An 18,256-nucleotide genomic window follows, 5' to 3' on the forward strand; every position below is an offset into this window, starting at 1 on the left:
TAAGCGTGTTACAAGCGTGTTACAAGTGTATTATAATATTTGTTTTCTTGCAGGCTCAGCATGAGGAGCAGATCGCCTCCGGAGCCCTGTCACTTGAACCGTGCACAGATGCCGTCACCTTAGTGCTTGGCAAAGAGAAATGTGGGTTTTTAAAAGGGACTGGGTACAGATTGACAACAGGTAAATATTGGGGTGTGAGTCGGGTAAAAGGCTCGTTTAAGCAACGGACTGCCCAACTTGAGTATGAGGCGGTGCAGAGTGATGAAGTGGTGAACAGGTTGACGACTCTACTTGAATCCACGAGTGCTATGCTAGCAAGCCGTGAGAAGGAACAGTTAGCATTTGAGGCCAGGTTCAGACATCTCGAAGGATTGTTGCCGCAAATGTCGGCAAGTCAAGTAAGTGACGTATGCTACATATTATTAATGCATTCGACATACATAATTGGCACTGTTTTGTCACAATTCGTAGGTAAATCCTGTTCCCAACCAGGTTGGTTCTAACCAAAGTACTAGTGCTGTGGCGCAAAATAAAATGCCAGGACCAGTAAGTATCTGACAGTTTCTTTGTTTATTACAACTTTCCATGTGATTTTTCATTTTCCATAACCTAATAAATTGATTTGTAGGCCAGTTATGTGGTAAACATCTTAACCTCAGGTGAGGCTGTGCAACAAGAATCCACTTCTCAGGTAACCATTTGACAGTTTGATTGATTTGTTTTAATAATTAACTTTCCATATGAGTGTGCTGATTTTGCATAAGTTAATTGTAGCCCAAGTCTGCGGATAAAATAGTTGTCGAAACGGTACCCGCTCCCCATATCGCGACATTAGTACTTATTTGACAATTTCGGTACTTTTTATAATTCGTTTCCAATGTGAGTGTGCTCATTTTCTATTACCGAATTGCAGGCCAAGTCTGTGGAAAAAAGTGTTGACCAAATGGTACCCGCTCCCCATATCGCGACATCAATAAGCATTTGACAATTTCAGTACTTTTTATAATTCGTTTCCAATGTGAGTGTGCTCATTTTCTATTTACCGAATTGCAGGCCAAGTCTGTGGAAAAGAGTGTTGACCAAACGGTAGTCGATCCCCATAGCGCGACATCAATAAGTATTTGTCAGTTTCAGTTTTTATATTTTATAACCTAATAAGTCCTAACAATTCCAATTTTTGTTATATTACCAATGAAGCCTGTAGAGAACAATGTTGACCAAGCATCAACACAACTACACCACACTCCGGATAGTAACGGCTCGAAAAAACCATCAGTAAGTATTTGGCAATTTCAGTTTTTCCTTTAATTATTGATTGATTCATTGAATGGTTTTTAGGTAAAACGGAGAAGCCGTAAAAGAAAAGTTGATGTATCTACGGATGAAGCATCCCCACATCCTGAAATAAAGGTATGTACTGCGCGAAACATTGTTAATTTCCCATTAACATGGGTATGTACTTATATATTGACTTCAACTTTGTTAATTTCACATGTTGGTTTATAGGTGTATGAGTGTCGTTTGTGTGTGCATGACAAGCGTAACAAGGTGGCAAATGGTAAAGTTTATTGGTCACCGGTTCCACAACAGTTGCATGGAAAAGCAATCCCGGAGGGTTGCTATAAAGTTAGTATTGATGAAGTCATAAAGGAACAAGCAATTATTCCTTGTGAGGCAAGTGAAAATGTGACTGTTGGCAACACACGTGGTTCTTTTGTTGCTTGGCCAGAACACCTAATCTTATGTGACCAGGAGGTTTGTTCCCTTTTAACTTAACCGAACAAATATCTATGTTCTTTTTCATTTAGTTTAAAAAATGAACACTTGTGTTCGTTTATGTTCGTTTGTTTATAATCTAAACTAACGTAATTGAACAAAGATAAACGAACATAAACGAACTTCCCGCCGAAAGGTTCACGAACAGTTAAACGAACGTTCGGTTCGTTTGCAGGCCTACTATTTTTTTCTATTCAATTACAAAATACGACATTAATTATACATATTTGTTTTTCATATTATGTTGTTCCAGCTACCACCACTCCCATCCTCAAAAGAACCCGACAGAGCTGGCAAGAAGGCAAAGGCAAAGTACACAACGATAGACCGGGTGACCAAACAGAAGACAAGGAGCAGTGCCAAGAAAACCGACGCCTTAGCTAGTATATAGGTAGTCGTTATTTTTGTATTTTGTAAGATATTTTGCATATACATTTGCTTAAGTGAATATTATTGTTAATATAATTTGTTTCAAATTTTGTTTTGTCATGCTTGCTTATAGCTGTTTTATATTACTGCACAAAAAAATAATAATTATATATTACCTAATTACACACAATTTGGCCACATAGAACACATTAAATAGGTGTGGCCAAAAGTAAGACAATAGCCACACCTGAAATTACAAAAATTAGAGTCTATAAATGACCATTAGCCACACTTTATATTACAAAAGCATTATGTGTGACAAACGGTAAAGACAATGGCCACACCACAAAATACAAAAGAGTGTTTGAGTGGCAACTTCACATTTTTAGCCACATTGACAACAACCTCCAGTGTCTATATGATATTATTAGCCACACAGTAGCTCACTATGTGTGACGAAAAGTTTGACAATAGCCATACTATAAATTACGAAAAGCATTATGTGTGACAAATGGTAAGACAATGGCCACACACAAACTACAAAAAAGTGTTTGAGTGGCAACTTCACATTTTTAGCCACATTGACAACAACCTCCAGTGTCTATATAATATTATTAGCCACACAGTACCTCACTATGTATGACCAAAAGTTTGACAATAGCCACACTTTAAATTAAGAAAAGCATTATGTGTGACAAACGGTAAGACAATGGCCACACCACAAACTACAAAAGAGTGTTTGAGTGGCAACTTCACATTTTTAGCCACATTGACAACAAGCTCCAGTGTCTATATGATATTATTAGCCACACAGTACCTTACTATGCGTGATGAAAAGTTTGACAATAGCCACACTTTAAATTAGGAAAAACTTTTTGTGTGACAAAGGTAAGACAATGGCCACACCACAAACTACAAAGGAGCTTATGAGTGGCAAGTAAACATATTTAGCCACTTTTAATGTAATATCTAGTGTCTATATCATATAATTAGCCACCCTATTATTAAATTTAAGTGGCCATTTCTTTGCTATATTCACACGGTATTGGTCACAATGTAAGCTTAACACAACCCTATTGGCCACATTAATATAAAATTCATGTGGCTGAAACATAAATTCATGTGGCTATATAGATGCAATGGTCACTCATAGTAAATTGACATGTGGCCATTTTCTACCATTTAGCCACACTTATTGGAGAGGCTTCTTGATGGCCAGCAACTAATGCCTGTACCCTTTAGCCACACTTATTACCACATAAGGCCACTAAAAACTCTGTGCGGCCATATCATACCCACGGTGTCGCGACCTTTGGCCACATATGTCCTGAACCAAATGTGTGTGGCTAAAGGCCTACGGCCACACTTTTTTTCGTGTATAGGTAGAGCTTGTTGTGAACTACCTATTTCTGGATAATTCATGGGTAGAGCCGAAGAATGTGAACTATACAAGTTATCAATACCAATGATTAAATGAAGTAAATGCTCCGATGTACAGAGAAGATGATGTATATAAAATTATACATCTTTTTAGCATCAAACAATCTCTAAAATCTGCAACTTCTATCAAATAATATAGCTCAAATAGCTACTTATCATATTAAAATGCATTTTCAGGTAAACCCAAGCCTTAACGAAGAAACAAGCAAAAAGCCAAAGAAAAATGAAAGAAAACCCAAGAAAACACCTGAACACGCCCCATGCCCCCCTGGGCATGCCCCAATGCCTCCAGATGCAAGAAAAGACAAAATCTACAAGAAAGAACAAAATAATCGACACTTAGGAACGGGGCCGCGCCTCATGAAGCATGGGGCTGTGGTCACCTTTCAAGAAAAGACAAAAGAAATATAACAAAAGACCAAAGACACGGGGCCGTGCCTCATGGATCATGGGGCCGTGCCTACCTCTCCAGACTGTCTATAAATAGAGGAGCATGTTGCTTTGATCAAGTGTGCTTGAAGAAAATTTCTATACAAGTTTCTCTTATAAAAACACTCACATTACCCTCATATTGAAGATTTTGTGAAAAGTTTGAAGGCTTGGAGGTCATCATCATCATCTTCCATCATCATCATTAAGAAGGAAGTTCGTCCACATTTGGTTAGATTGTTCTAGTTTAATCATGTTTTTGTTATCATCATCTCTTTTAATGTTCAATACCATGTTCATTATGAGCTAAACTCCATTTACCATCTAAAATCTGTGAAGAAGCTTTGTGTTACTTAATGATTATGTTGAACATGTGATTTAGTTTGGTAAAGTACATGGTTAGTTTGTAATTATCATTTGATGAAGAAATGTTTTATCACTTTAACTTAATACATCAAGGTTGATGACTAAAAATCATTCATGATCACTCATGTTCTTAGAGACTAGAAATGGTAAAAAGAATACATTGGTAACTTATTCAAGATAAAACATGGATCCTTATATTGTACTTAGAAATGATAAGATATAGGTTATGATCTATTTATCTAGTCTTGATAATTCTAAAATAGCATTGTTAACACGATTGCTTAGGTTATCATGCTAGTTAAAGAAATCATATGTTAATGGAATGTGTAACTATAACCTAATTAAATCAACCAAGGGGAGGTTGTGTGAGTTAACTACAATCATCCAAAGTTATTAGGATTGGTATTTGAGAAATTGAAGTCAATACTAATCGTTCTACTTTACCAAACTACTTGTCTACTTAAATTGACATTCTCGTGGTAGTATGATATTAAGAAAAGGATGGACTTGAAGATACGCATACTACTTTATTTTATGTCATAAAATATGTTCACTTAGAAATGAGAGACTATTCTATCATATATTACTAGGGCAAGTTTATCACATGTTTACTTAATAATCATCAAGAAAGAATAGAGTGGATTCTTGATCTTAGGTGGTAACCTTCATATAACTGAATTACTCATTTAGAATTATCTTCTTGTCACCTATATTTTATATAAGTATTTCTATATTATAAAAAGTTTGAAAATCAACCCCAAAATGATTAAACTCTCCGATTAAAGTAAAACGAAGATTCATTATTAGATACATTTTTGTCCATGGATCGATACTTGGTTCTTAACAATACTATTCTACATATATGATAGGTACACTTGCCTATTTTGTGTGTATTTAGTCTTAGTAGAAATCACTTTTATAAATTTAAAACACGATCCTGTGCAAAAGCTAAATCTCCAGTCTCTTATATTTAAAGCACACGCATGCACACATTAAGTTTTTGGCGCCGTTGCCGGGGACATGGTACGTTTCTAAGAACGATCCAAGTTTTAATCTAATCATTGTTTATAATTGTATAAATTTTTAACTTTTATTTCATTTTCTTTTTACTAACTATTAGATTATTTTTTAAGGCTAGCCTAATCTTTACCTTTATTTGCCTAACCTTTACCTTTATCTAATTAACTTATACCTTAGTTTAGTTTTAAATTTGCTTAGCCTAACCTTTAGCTTTATTTTACTAACCTTTAGTTATATAGTTTAAATTTGATTTAATCCCATGTATGTCCTCTACATTCGAACCTGAGCTTGTTTCTCCAATTTCTGAACGGATTGCAGAAACCGCTGAAACAATCATAGACGAGTCAGTAGACGCCACGCCATCAGAAGAAAATCAACCCGAATAAATGATGGAAGCACAAAACAATGAACCTAACATGAGCCAATATGCCAAGCCAACTCTCGAAGGCTACGACAATGGAGTGACTCCACCCAATATCACTGAACATTTTGAAATCAAATCAAGCACCATTCATATGGTGGAAAATTCAGTTCAGTTTCATGGTCTCCACGACGAAGACCCTCTTTCTCATATGTCTCAATTCTTACGAATTTGCGGAACCTTTAAAATTCAAAACTGTTCAGAAGATCAGATCAAACTCAAACGCTTTCCTTTCTCTCTAAGGGGTCAAGCCTTAGAATGGATAGAATCCCTTACTTCTGGTTTCATAACCAACTGGGACCAGATGGTAGAACAGTTTCTCTTCAAATACTTTTCGCATGATAAAACTGCCAAATATCGAGCCAGCATTACCGGATTCCGGACCAATGATAATGAGTCGTTACACGCAGCATTGGAGAGATACAAAACTCTTCTGAGAAGATGCCCACATCATGGACTAAGCGAATGGTTAGAAGCACAAACTTTCTTTGACGCACAATCTAGTCAAAACAAACAGACCATTGACCAAGTCGCCAGTGAAGACCTGGGTTCCAAATCACCTAACGAAGCATTTGAAATCATAGAGAAGGCAGCAAAGAAGAGTTTCGCTTATAACCCACCAAGATCTACACCAACACATACAGGAATGCACCACGTCGATTCCAACACCCTTGTCACCGCACAGCTTGAAGCACTCTCTTAAAAAATCGAACAACTTCAAGCCGAACTATCAAACACCAAGATCACCTGTGACACGTATGGAGGAACTCATAAGACAAGTGACTGCAAACAAGTCATTATGGTCATGGAAGAAGTTGACTTCATCGCCCATCAAAACAATGCTTTCAGCAACAACTACAATCCAGGTTGGAGAAACCACCCGAATTTCAGTTGGAAGGACGGGGGTAACACTCAAATCTTACCCAGATTCGAAAAGAGACCGATGGATCAATTCTTCCAGCCTAAACCACAATTCCAAGAACAAAGTTCCAGTAACCATCAAAATCCAAGCTACTCAAAAATTGAAAAAATGTTAATCCAAATCATGACAAAAACAAATGAAGCAGAAAAGAAGGCCGAATCAAGAGCTATTGATATCAGCGGAGTATTGTTAAAGCATGAAGCTAACCTAAAAAGTCAACAAGCATCATTACAGAATCTAGAAACTCAAATCAGACAAATTGTCCGATAATTGTCTGAAAGACCACCTGGCACCCTTCCAAGAAACATTGTAACCAACCCAAACGCAACAGCTAACTCTGTTACATTAAGAAGTGACACAACCACTGTTGCCTCACCAAATTCAGAACAAGGAATCCCCTAAAAACACAGGAAAGACTGATTCCAACAGGCACTGTATAACCTTAGGAACCGGTCCGAACTTATGTTCCACCTATTCCATACCCTGGACGGCTGAAACAGGAGAGTACGGTAAATTTTTAGAACTCTCCAAACAACTCCACATCAACATCCCATTCGTCGAAGCCATTGCTCAAATGCCGAAATATGCAAAGTTTCTCAAAGAAGTGCTGACCAATAAAAGGAAGCTGGAGAAGCTCTCGCATGTCACCCTGAGTGAAGAATGCTTAGCTGTCCTCCAAAACAAGCTGCCACAAAAAAATGACCGATCAAGGGAGCTTCACTATCCCTTGTCTCATAGGAAATTTGTGTGTTAACAATGCCCTGGCCGACCAAGGAGCTAGTATTAACTTAATGCTTTATGCGGTTTTTGCAAAACTAGGGATAGGAGAACCAAAGCCCACCCGCATGAGCATTTAGATAGCTGACAGATCCGTTAAATATCCTCGGGGCATTGTTGAAAACATGATTGTCAAAATTGACAAATTTGTTTTCCCAGTAGAATTTGTAATTCTAGACATGGAAGAAGACAAAAGTGTAACTCTAATTTTAGGAAGACCTTTCTTAGCCATTGCGAAGGCTATCATTGTTGTTTGCACCAGCAAACTCACTCACAGGGTCAATGACGAGGCTACCATGTAAAAGCCCGTTCCCGGTAGCCCTACTTTAGTGTCGGATTTACTCATAAACACAGTTCTACAAATCAGAGTTTATTAAAATTTCGCGGAATATAAAACTTTTACAGTTTGTAACAAAACGTTAAATCTTTTCTTTAAAACCATAACATAAAATATCATATTTAAAACATCGTTTCTTCAATCTTCAGATGCCAGCTGTTCAATCCATGCCACGTGCCATCCTCATGCTAACTCTTTGGTCGAATCACCTGCGTGCATACTAAAAGTCAGCTACGCTGAGTAAGTTCTAGTTAATCAAGCAACTTATCATACAACCACTACATGCATCATATACGTATCCGAAGGCACGTAGCCCACTATCTGACCTGCTCACCTTACTACTTAACCTCTTATTTACCCCTACCACTTAGCCACTTTAATAACGAATGACGTTATGCCACTTTGCCACTTTAATAACGTATAACGTTATGCCACTTTAATAACGAAGTCACGTATAGGCTTACCCTACCACGTACTATCGTCATGCCACTAACACTCTTACTAGACTCTTGCCACTTCTAGCACACTCTACCTCTACTTATCTACAACACACTTCATATCATTACATCATTTACATAATAACCAAGTTACATCATAACATACACACACACTAATTACCACTTAGAGATCGTTTCCCTTAGCAGTACGTGCAATATCCGAAGATCGTTCACGCACCGACAAACATATATAATAGCTACCTCGTATAACATCTATAGCATACACTTACCACTTAAGGTAAGTGTATTCGCACTTCACATCGAGTATGCACACAGCCCCGAAAACATAACAAGGAAAGTGGGGCTAGAAACTCACCTGAACTCGGTTAACAATTACTCCTTCTTTAGCTGTGCGCGACTAACTGTATAACAATTACACATATCAATTACTATTACTATCCTTATCACGTTTCTAGTCTATTTACAACCCTCAACGAACGGGGGTCCGGGGGCGCCCCTGGAAGCGGGGTCTAGGGGCAGCAGCCCCTAGCAGAGTCCAAGGGGAAGAGCCCCTGGCTGGGGTCTTCTTGGAAAAATTTTATTTCTATTAATCTCCTTAACACATTTTCCACTAAGATTTTAAATTATTATTTTATTCACTATCACATTTTCTATAACGAATTAAGTGTAATTCGTTATCAGATCACACTCTAATTCACTATCCAGATCACCTTCTGATTCGTTATCCTTCTTTAGTTGATTCGTTAATCCAGTTCGTCATCTTCCATAATGAATTGGACCTTGTTAACGAACTGGCCCTTAACGAAATGAACCCTTAACGAACTAGGGGTTCATTCGTCATCCTTGACTTAACGAATTGTCATAACGAATTAAGGCTAATTCGTTATCTTCCCCTAGCGAACTGGCATAACGAACTAAGGCTAGTTCGTCTCCCTTCCGCTAACGAATTAGGTTTAGGTCAGAGAATGTCAGAACATTCTCTGACATTTACCTTATCCTCGTACCAGCCAACTCCGGAGCCCCCTTTCCGGCGCCGCCTTCGCCGGAAAACCTTGTGGTGGCCGGAAAAACGTATTCCAACACCGTTTTCACCGTTTTTCGTCCCGTTCGATCCAGATCTGAGCTAGGGTGACCCCTTAGCTCATCTTAGGTTTGGTTTATACCCGATTCCACCCGGATCTCGCGACTTAAACGGTTTAACGGTGACGTTCCTCGTTTCGCAACTAGATCTAACGGTTTTGGACTTATACAATATCACACTATCATTACCTTGGGTCGGAAATCGGTTCTCCTTCTTCTTTTTCTTGGTTTCGGCTAGAGAGAGAATGAGAAGGATGAGAGAGAGCTAAGTGTGTGTTTTTGGGTGGTGTATGGAGTATGAGAAAATGAATGATAATTGGTGATTTAAGGTTTATATAATTATGGATCATGGGCTTAGGCCCATGGTCCTTCCCTCCTTCTTTCATAGCACAAGTCCATAACCCATATCCATTACCCAACACTAGCCCGTCCCATGCCAACTCCTTCTCTATTTAATTATTTCCCGATAACCCGAGTAAACTTGCCCTCCATTATTAAATAATATAATTAATATTATTTTGGAAATTTCGGGATGTTACATATCACTTTTGACATAGGAAAATCTAAGCAACATCCGCAACATCACGATGACACATTATACTGTGTTGACATCATCGATTCTATTGTGAGTTGCTATGTGCGGAAATCGTCCATCAATAACACACTAGAAACACAAATCTTAACTGACAGTATCACCAAACCTGTCTTAGAAAAATGTAAATCTCACTACAAACAACAACAATCAAGAACCATCAGGAGTAGTATGTGAGATTATCAAATGTAATGAAAAGTCAAAACCATCAATCGAAGAACCACCAGCCTTAGAGTTAAAAGAACTACCAAACCATCTCGAATATGCCTTTATAGAAAAAGACTCACAACTTCCAGTAATTATTTCATCTCACCTTTCTAATGAAGAGAAAGACAAACTTTTTAAGGTTCTCAAGAACCATAAGAAGGCTATCACGTGGAAGATCATGGATATCAAGGGCATCAATCCTTCCTTTTGTACTCACAAAATCCTTATGGATGAAGAATACAAGCCCGTGGTTCAACATCAAAGACGTCTCAACCCCAACATGCAAGATGCGGTGAAGAAGGGAGTAATCAAACTCTTTGATGCAGGATTAATTTACCCAATCTCAGATTCACCTTGGGTTAGTCCAGTTCAAGGAGTACCCAATAAGGGAGGAATGACGGTTGTGATGAAAGAGAAGAACGAGCTAATACCAATGAGGACCATCACAGGCTGACGAGTTGGCATTGACTACCGGAAGCAAATGACGCCACAAGAAAAGATCATTTTCCACTTCCTTTTATCGATCAATTGCTTGAACATCTACCTGGAAAAAATGTGATCTACTGTTTTCTTGATGGATTTTTCGGGATACTTTCAAATTCCAATTGCGCCTGAAGATCAGGAAAAGACCACGTTTACATGTCCTTACGGCACCTTTGCCTACCGAAGAATGCCATTCGGACTATGTAATGCTCCAACCACCTTCCAACGTTGCATGGTGACCATATTTCATGAAATGATCGAACACTCTATGGAAGTTTTCATGGACGACTTCTCAGTCTTTGGAGACTCCTTCGATCATTGTCTGAAAAACCTAGATAAAATGTTAACTAGGTGTGAGGAAGTTAACTTAGTTCTCAACTGGGAAAAATGCCACTTTATGGTCAAAGAGGGCATTGTTTTCGGTTATTAGATATCCCAAGCAGGACTAGAAGTTAATAGGGCAAAAGTAGAAAACATATCCAAACTTCTACCAATAACTTCAGTCAAAGCCATTATAAGTTTTCTAGGTCACGCAAGCTTCAACCACCGCTTCATAAAGGACTTCTCCAAAATTGCTAGACCTATGACCAAACTTCTAAAGAAAGATGCACCATTTGTCTTCTCTGAAGAATGTGTTGAATCATTCAACATATTGAAAGACAAACTTGTCAATGCACCAATCATGACTACACCTGATTGGACCCTTCCATTCGAGATCATGTACGATGCAAGTGACTTTGCAGTTGGACCGTACTCGGACAACGCAAAGAAAATTTTTTTCACCAAATATACTATGCTAGTAAAACTCTTAATGATGCACAAGAGAATTACACCACAACAGAAAAAGAGTTATTAGTAGTAGCTTTTTCCTTTGAAAAATTTAGATCCTACCTAGTTCTTTCCAAAACCATAGTTTACACCAATCATGCCGCCATACGATACCACTTCAACAAGCAAGATGCAAGACCCAGACTTATCAAATGAATTCTACTACTCCAAGAATTCGACATAGAAGTCATGGACAAGAAAAGAGTAGAGAATGTAGCCGCAGACCATCTTTCACGCTTAGAATGCCCAACTTCAAAAGAACATCGCAAGGAAATTATGATGATAATTTTCCACACGAAGTTCTCATGCATATTCAAGCATTAATGAATGAGGAAGATGAAAGTCCTTGGTTTGCCGATTTTGCAAACTATCTAGCTTAAAAAAAGGGCTAACTCATCAACAACGGAAGAAATTCTTCTCCGTCCTTAAGTTCTACTTCTGGGAAGACGCTTTCTTATTTAGGATAGGAGCCGATCAGGTTGTTCGTAGGTGTGTATCAAGAAAAGAAGCTTTAAGAATTCTCAAACACTGCCATGAAGGACCAACTAGTGGTCACCACAGTACCGCCACCATGGTCAGGAAAGTGCTTGACGCAGGATTTTTCTGGCCCACCATATATAAGGACACACGTGCTTTGATCCAAGTATGCGATGCTTGTCAAAGAGCTGGAAACATCTCAACCAATAATGAGATGGCTCAAAAGGGCATTCAAATTTATGAAGTCTTTGATGTACAGGGAATAGATTTCATGGGCCCATTTCCTAACTCATTCGAAAATAAATACATCCTTGTAGCAGTCGACTACGTGATTAAATGGGTAGAAGCACAGGCTCTTCCCACTAACGATGCTCGGATTGTAGTACGATTTCTGAAAAAAGTTATTTTCCTGATTCATCACTCCAAAAGCCTTAATCAGCGACAAAGGTACTCACTTTGCAATGCCTTGATGGAAAAAGACTTAGCACGATATGGAGGTCACCACCGTCTGGCAACACCATATCACCCTCAGACAAGTGGGCAAGTAGAAGTCTCGAATCGAGGAGTTAAAAGGATCTTCGAAAGAACAATAGGAATGAATCGCAAAAATTGGGCAGAAAAATTTGATGACGCTTTGTGGGCCCTTAGGACAGCCTACAAAACCCCCATAGGGACGACACCATTCAAACTTGTTTATGGGAAAGCATTTCATCTACCCGTAGAACTAAAACACAAAGCTTACTGGGATCTCAGAAGTGAACTTTGATCTAATGTCCGCCGGTAAAAACCACGAAGATCAAATTCGAGAGCTAGAAGAACTAATAGCATTGGCTTATGAAAAATCATGGTCTTACAAAGAAAAGACTAAACGTTTACACGACGCCCATTTAAAAGGAAACAAAAAGTTTCAAGTTGGCGATCGTGTACTGTTATATAACACACGTTTACGACTTTTCCCAGGAAAATTGAAATCCCATTGGACAAGACCATACATAGTTGAAACAGTTTTTGACTATGGGACAATCGAGATTTCAAATTCTGAAGGCCACAAGTTCAAAGTTAATGGAGATCAATTAAAACCATATATCGACGGGCCATTCGAAGATGTCTCGGAGGTAGTAATCTTCAACCAAAACCAATGAACATGCTGGAAGTATGGTCTGGCCAAGACCCTTCTTAAATTAGGCCTTGTATATATTTTACGTATATATATATATATATATTAGTGTCTCAAACACGGGGGTGTGCCTCTAAGGGCACGGTCCCGTGCCACCAAGTGCGGGTAGGAATCTTCGCTGCAAAAACTTCAGTCATACTGGTTTGTAACAGAATTGTCAGACCAAAAGCATGGGGCCGTGTTCCTAGAAGCACGAGGCTATGCCTGACAACTGGTTGGCTATAAATTGCACCTCTTGCCAATGCATTTCTTGCACCAAACCATAAACAAACACTCTCCCCTGAGAAATCAATATGCCTGCTGAGATGAATGACGAAATTCCCGCCCTCGCCAACCGAGAAACGAAACCCTACATATTTCCAAAACCGAGCTACTCATGAAATTTCAAGAGCTCGTTAAAGAACTCACATAAAGGAATCTCCTTGTAGAGATGCGCCTCATCCAACTCACCGAGTCGGTGGAAAGCATGAAAATGGAACTACGGGACATCAACGAACAACTTCAGTTTCAAGTCCTCCGTTTCACGTACTTTCCTCCACCCGGGCCATTCGATGGTGGAAATCCTTTCGGTGGAATTTAGAGACAATAATCTTTATGTTTTCGTGTAATCAAGTGCAACAGGCACAACGTTTATCGCTTAATTTGAAGCCTCGAGCATCGGAATGGGGCGTTTCTGGATCAACTGAAGACGATTTTTTAGACCTTTTTTAGGCTGACCACTTTGTCAGCCTCCATAATCGAGCGCCATTTTGGGTGAAACCTCAGTTGTTCTTTCCAAATGCTAAAGTCATTGAAAGTCCCCGAGACCTTATGTTGATACTCTTTCAACGCCCTTTCCATGATTTCCGCGTCAGAGACACCGCTACTCTACGTTCGAGTCATTTGAGAGTGAACCATATGGAAAGTCGTGAATTTGGTGTTTATATCGTTCCATTTCGACAGTAAGGAATCTTTTTCTCGACGTGAGTCCCCGTCAAGTTCGTGGAAAAACTCTTTAATTTTGTTCCAAAATACGTCTGATGCTTTAAAGTTCGCTAAAAAAATAAAAACATTACAAGTTCAATGTTTATTCTAATAAATTAAAAGATATGTTTTTTAAAAACCTACCACACTCGGGATCTTCCGATATCGCGCACCAAGCATGAGTACATAGTTCACACTCGTCGATAGTCCACAATATAGTGTTCTTTTTAGCCCGAGCTTCACTGGAGGGTTTCTTTATGTGTTTTCTCGGACTTCCGTGTTTGCTCGAACTACCGCGAGTCTCTAGAACGGGTTGTGGCTCCGGGTTGATTTGTGTCTCCTGCACCGTTTCGTCGTCGAGTTGGGAACCCGAACCAGCCATCATGTTTGTGGTTGGGTTTTGGAAACCGGGCACCGTATTTGGGATAGGGGCTCCGGAACTAATATATTGCATGTATGCGGCCATATGCGCTTCGAACGGATACGGGGATTGAGGGACGGTGATTGTTGGCATCGGGACAGTAGATGAGTTCGGTTGTGGATTATTCGAGTCGGGGTTGTTTGCGTTGCCTGGTCGGGCGAATTGACCGAAACCGAGAACATTTTGGTTGTTATACGGAAACATTTTGATAGTAGTTGTAAAAATTATGTGATAGAGAAGTAGTAGAATTGTGTAAAAAAATTGAGGTTTGGGTTTGTTTTTATAGTATATTTGTGTTAATATTTAAAAAAGATTTTTTTTATTCCAGCGGATATATCCTCAACGGATATATTTTTGAAATTGGAGCCACAAGCCGCCTTATGTATAAAACGCCGCGAAAAAAAATACCCCAATACGTCGGGGCGGGGGGGGGGGGGGGGTGGGTGAGGGCGGTGTGCCCCCGGCATTATCCACCAAAACGTGGGCATATAACGCCGACTACCTTATCCACAAGCCTAAGACCTAAGGCATATAATTAATCAACTAATATCTTGATTAGTCACTTTTCATATAACGTATTTTAGAGTAGTCTATCTAGTCTTAAATCATTACAACCTAAGCCCATCAAAATGGAAGCCCACTACACCATTCTCATATTTGTCTTTGAAAGTATTTATTATGAGATTTATATTTAATTTTTTATTTAATCATCTATTCTTTGACGTACAATTGATTTGTTTTTTTATTTCTCATTTCAACATTAAACACAAAAATGTTGTTCAATTCAATGAAGTATATGTGTAAAACCAACAAACTTCATATAGTAACCGGTAAGAATATTTATTAATTTTAACTGCTAATGTTTATTTATTGTTATAATTAATATTATTACAGTTATGTTTTTTTACAATTCATTAAACTAAAATTGAAGACAAAACTTTAATCTCTTTCATCACCTTCTTCCGTCACCTTCTTCAAAGTATAGTTCAAGTGGTTTCTAACAGCGTTTTCGGTCCGGCCAGTCAAAAGACGAATCATAGCGCAATGGCTTCCTTTCATGGAATGCATGTAGTCCTCTTCGGGTGTGAAATCATGGTGGTCCACTCATAGTGAGAGCTGGTTACACCATCGTGTCTTGCATGATATTGATTGTCTGATATGGCTGATAAACGGCCAATTCGTCTTCTTGTTTTGTCCAACGAAATGAAATCTGACCGGATCAACATATTTTTTCTCACGATTACCTGCCATAATAAAAAAAAGTACCAAAATTCATTGAGTTTGAGTGCCCTTTAACAAAGTTGGTTGTTAATTATGAGACCTAAAAATAAAGTCATTAATGTTGTTACCTTTCGGAGTGATAACCATCGAGATGTTATAAACAATCAACATGTTATAGAGCCCTCCTAATTGATTATCGAAATCTAACTGTATTGTGAGATGCGCAACATCAAACTTAACATCCAAAATGGACAAAAACAAGCCGAAAACATTAAATCCCCAATGCTTTAAACATACCAAGTATGGAATCAGAAAATATGTTGCCATTACAAATTATTCTTCATTTGTTTGCGATATATATCATAACATGGTTGTAGTGAAACAAAATTCTCAAAATGCTTAAGAAAATCTGACGTCTATTTACTTTATTTCTCAGACATGAAAAAAATATGTGGCATAAATCAAACAAGTGTATATTATCCATAAATATACTAAAAATTCCTCAATTCATAATTTTGAAAACAAGCCATGATTTTGAAACATGTAAAGAATGAAAATAAGATTTGATAAATCATAATTAAAAGTGCTTACATTGATCTCTGAATAAGATAGATCGTTTTTGGTAGGGGCATCGGGATGGGAAGTGTGCGGCGAATTAACTATTATGCTGGTAATCGATTTTCATTCATTTATATAGAAAGTCTGTGTAACCCTAATCCATATTTTGCTATGACCACTCACGATAGGCCACATCCTTTTGGAGATAATCAATTGGATAAGGCCCAATACTTTAGACCTTGAATTCAAATATAAATATGAACCAAACAAGAAAAATTTTTTGTTTTCTTATTTCTTTTATTATTTAAAAAGGTAAAAATGATCGTGATATTTGACATATTACACATGTGTAACATAACACTGTTAGATATAATACAGCAATATAACACACACACACAAATATATATATATATATATATATAATATAACACTATTACACACACATATAATATAACAATATTAGATATATGCGATACAATAATATTGCATAAATGTAATATCGCGATTAACATTTTTTATATATATTTATTTTCCTATAAATTTTGGTAAGGAATAACAACATATAAGAACGATACATGAAAATTTTATTTATATTTTTTAGCTAAGTTTTCGAGAGTTTTTTATTAATTCTATAGTTCTTTCTTTATCACATCTCTCTCTCTCTCTCTACACACACACACACACACGTAGAGGAAGGATTAAAAGAAACTCCTCCTTAGAGAAAACTTAAAATCTATTAAAGAATTAATTTTAATTAAAAATAACTAAAGTATTTTCAAATTTTTGTTTTTTCCATTCTTCTTTTATTTTGAGTCTGATGGGATCTTTATTCAACAGACAAAATATGTCAATGATATCATTGAAAAATTCAACATGGCTGACTCATCGCCGAGTAGCACTCCTATTCTGGTTAATCATGGAATTGGTCCTGATCCGACCTGGGAGAAGGTCGATGAAACACTCTATCGTTCTATGATTGGTTACCTCATGCATCTTACTACTTCTAGGCCAGACATCATGTATCCGACATGTCTTTGTGCCCGATATCAATCCAGTCTAAGGGTCTCTCACCTAACGTTGGTGAACAGGATACTTCGGTATCATAAGGGGAATCCACAGGTCGGTCTTTGGTATCCTCGAGACGATGTATTTGAGCTGAGAGCTTTTTCGGATTCGGATTACGGTAGCTGCAAGCTGAACGCCAAATCTACCACCATCGGCTGTCAATTCTTTGGTAGCAGGTTGGTGATATGACAGTGTAAGAAGCAGACGACTGTGTCGCTATCCACCTATGAAGCCGAATATGTAGCTGCTTCTAGCTGCTATTCCAAGGTTTTGTGGATACACCAACAAATGCGTGACTACGGTTTGAATTTTCTTACTACTCCTACTTTTTAGATAATATTGCTGCCATTTCCATAACTAAAAACCTGGTAACTCACTCAAAAACAAATCATATTGATATACAGTATCACTTCATCTGTGATTCTTACGAGAAGAAGTTGATTACCGTAGACAAAATTCACACCGAAGAGCAGAAAATAGATCTTTTTACTAAAGCTTTCGATAAAAACGGATTTTTGTATTTGTTAGGCTTAATGGTATAAAGTCTATGGGCGGTGGGAAAGTGAGTGATACCGAGGTTATGGATTCCGACATTTGAGTAACCATTCACCGAGTCAAATTTTCTTTGTAAAAATTTTAAATGGTTTTTGATTTTAGGGGGAGAAATGGTTTGGGAAAAATACAAAAATATTGTGATTTCAATTTGTATAGAGAAAAACCAAAAATATTCAGATATAACTTTTCGCTGAAAATTATGTCAGTTACTCACATTTAAATGACATATACTTGTATATATTTGGTCCTGATATTTACTTGTGAATATTCGGGAGAGCCAGATATTTACTTGTGAATATTCGGGAGAGCCATTT

General features: G+C 37.9%; 1 long non-coding RNA gene across 1 annotated transcript; it reads right to left on the reverse strand.

The window, feature by feature from the left end:
* Positions 1-15,474: 15,474 nt before the first annotated feature.
* On the reverse strand, positions 15,475-15,962 carry LOC143549062 (uncharacterized). Its single transcript, XR_013138073.1, has 2 exons — positions 15,893-15,962; positions 15,475-15,787 (listed from the first exon to the last, which is right to left on the reverse strand). It is a non-coding gene; the product is annotated as an uncharacterized LOC143549062 (long non-coding RNA).
* Between the last annotated feature and the right edge of the window lie 2,294 nt (positions 15,963-18,256).

Source organism: Bidens hawaiensis, unplaced genomic scaffold (genome assembly GCF_021521415.1).
Source record: "Bidens hawaiensis isolate Kalapana, Puna unplaced genomic scaffold, B.hawaiensis_p1.1 tig00015393_1, whole genome shotgun sequence".
Taxonomy (NCBI): Eukaryota; Viridiplantae; Streptophyta; class Magnoliopsida; order Asterales; family Asteraceae; genus Bidens; species Bidens hawaiensis.